Here is a 3125-nt window from a genome sequence, read left to right as displayed (position 1 = left end):
TGCTCCAAGCCCCATCCAACCTGCCCTTCAACACTGCCAGGGATGGGGCAGCCACAGCTTCCCTGGGCAACCTGGGCCAGGCTCTCACCACCCTCACACTCCACAATTCCCTCCTCATGTCTCACCTCAATCTCCCCTCCTCCAGTTTTCATCCATTGCCCCTTGTCCTCTCCCTCCCTGCCCTTGTCCCAAGCCCCTCCCCAGCTTTCCTGGAGCCCCTTCAGGCACTGGAAGGTGCTCTCAGGTCTCCCTGGAGCCTTCTCTTCTCCAGGCTGAACACCCCAACTCTCCCAGCCTGTCTCCAGAGCAGAGCTGCTCCAGCCCAAGGATCATCTCTGTGGTCTCCTCTGGACTCTCTCCAACAGCTCCATGTCCTTCCTGTACTGAGGGCACCAGAACTGGGCACAGTTCTCCAGGTGGGGTCTCAGCAGGGCAGAGCAGAGGGGACAATCCCCTACCTGGCCCAGATGCATTTGATGCAGCCCAGGACACGGGTATGAGCACACACTCATACACATGTGGAAAAGAACAAATAAAACAAGTGCTGAAGAAACACAAACACACAAGCTGAAATGTAAGAAAGTGAGAGACAAGTTCTATGCCTGTCATCTTCTGGAAGGGTTACATGGACTTTTAGACTTCAGCAACTTACACCAGTGATCAAGCCAAGCCTGCTGGAAGAAATACTCCTTTCCTTCCTGCTCACACTAAGGCCCTGCACTGCCTCCTCCACTGTGCAACCAAAGGCTTTCAAGCATAATGGAGGCACATCAAGGGCCTGATCTACAGTAAAACTAACCCATACTTTTTAGTTAGATTACTTTCACCTGGATCAGTTTCTGAATCCAGTTTGCTACATAACTAGTCAAATGCTTGCAGTGACATGAAGAGGGGGGCAGGGGACCTCCCGTGACAGTGCTGACTCAAACCTTGTCTGAAAATACATTCTTACCTTGATATGACCCTGAAGACCAACTTACTGACTTGACTGCAAGAGGAACATGAAAGCAGAAGTGCACTCAAAGAAATGAAGGGAAACTAAAAAGGTACAGCTCAGAAAGCTTATGAGTTCCACATAAATGCCTGCATGATGCTAAGACTACCACTTGGATCAGCCTATCTACATCAAAAAGAAAAGTGACTTATTTTTTTTTTCCTCACAGTAATTCATTCAACATTTCAAGAAACCAAATTAATGCCTCTATAAACAGGAAGCTGGCTGTAGGCTAGGCATTAACTGCTCTTGTCTCAGTCATGCTGGCTTCCATTTGCAACAGTTCTTCCTAATTCAAGGCATGGTTCTCTCTGATTTAATAAACATTAATGTTTGTAATGAAATAGAAGACTCTGAATGACATGCCTTAGTGAAAACTGCTTTATGCTTCTGGGAAGTTAGTTATTGGAGCTATCTACACCATCCTCTTGTGGGCCATGGCTTTCTCCTCAGCAAGACCACCAGACAAGAACTTGTGCCTACACCTCACACATCACACTCCCTTAGAAGAGCCCAGAATCCTCAAGAAGCTGAAAAGTCTTGGATTATATACCAACCCAGCTGAGGCACAGATATACATCGTGTCCTGCTGCCTGTGTACATGGCAGCAGAACCCAGCAGTGAGCTGCTGTCCCCTAGCACAGAAGTGAACTGCAGATGTTGTGGCACCTTCACCTCGTGCAGGAAGGGGAACCAGAGCACACTTGTCAGTGCTCAAAGACATGAAGCCACAGGTGAAAGAAACAGTGGTGGGAAGATACAATGCTTAGGAAGTTACACATGAACAGAAAGACAACAGAACACAGAATGGAGCACTGCAAGAACAGCACAGTGTCCTACCAGGCCTATGCAAAGTGAGGGAAATGCACTTAGTTGAGCAGCAGTAGAGAATGTACTAAAATAAAAAGAACTAGAGATGCTATTTGTTAACATACTTCACCAGTAATCTCCTGGTGATTTATCAGCCTTTGTGATATTCAGGTATTCCTAACAATATTCTTGCAGTTCCAAAGGTTTTTCAAATATTAGCCTTGCAAATGTAAATATCTGTCAAAAATTAAGGTTGTAGCTCAGTTATTCTTTAGATGTAATGAAAACAGAGGGTTTCAACCCTATTCCAACTACTCATTTCTGTGAGGGAAGATTTCTTGATGACTAACTAGGCAGTTTTACCGTTTTTCTGTTTGCATAAAAGGAGAGTTTAAGGGGGAAAGCAGAAGCCAGCTAGAGAAAATGAACAGCTTACAAAGAAAAGAGTAGGAAACCAGTTACCCTTGAGCAGACAGGCAAGCTTCCTGTTCATTACAATGAAAAAACGAAGGGTAGCAACTGCCTGACCTGCCTTTTGTTCCAATCTAAAACCAAAACACATGTAAGCAAAATGTGAAACATATGTTTTACATATTGGACTTTTGTCAGACTTTATGGATTGTGCACATTTGTCTCCGACCATCCAGCCTTGCACGCACGTGTAACAGTATCACCCCAGGTAGACGTAAGGAGACTTTGGCTCTTCATAGGCTGATCTGCCAACTCTTTTTGATACTTGGTGTGATTTTTTTTTCCCCCCTCCCTCAAAATCCCCAGCTCCGAGACAAAGAGGCTGCAACAGGAATCCCACCCCGAGCTTTGCGCCGTCATTCCAAACGAAAACCCGCACGGGAGCCGGGAAACGCCAAGCGCGCGCTCCTGAGGGCCCAGATAAAGGAAACCTGAATCCTCGCGAATTCCACCCAAGCTGGTGGCGGGGCCAGGGAGGCACCTGGCTCCCCAGGACTCGCTCCGTGCCGTTAAGGCAGGTCTCACCCCTTCTTGCTGCGGTTTATCGGCCGCTAGGTTTCCCGGGCCTTCCCCGCCGGGCAGGGCCCGAGGCCGCGGTGCCCCCGGAGGCCGCAGGAAGGCACCGGGCACCGCGGCGGGGCGGGAGCGGGGGAGGAGCTGGGGAGGAGCGCTGGGGAGCAGCCGGGAAGGAAGGGGAGGGGAGAGGGGCAGGCGGTGCGGCGGGGCTGGGCCGCCCGCGGGAGGTGCGAGCAGGCCCGGCCCGGGGGCCGTGACCCCCGCAGGAGGCCGCGGCGCTCCCGTAGCCTCCCCCCCGGGAACGGGCCCGGGGGGGGGGCCGCCCCCGCCCGCG

The sequence above is a fragment of the Chaetura pelagica genome, unplaced genomic scaffold (assembly GCF_000747805.2).
Source record: "Chaetura pelagica isolate M959 unplaced genomic scaffold, ChaPel_1.0 scaffold62, whole genome shotgun sequence".
NCBI classification, from domain to species: domain Eukaryota; kingdom Metazoa; phylum Chordata; class Aves; order Apodiformes; family Apodidae; genus Chaetura; species Chaetura pelagica.
This window is presented reverse-complemented; position numbering follows the sequence as displayed.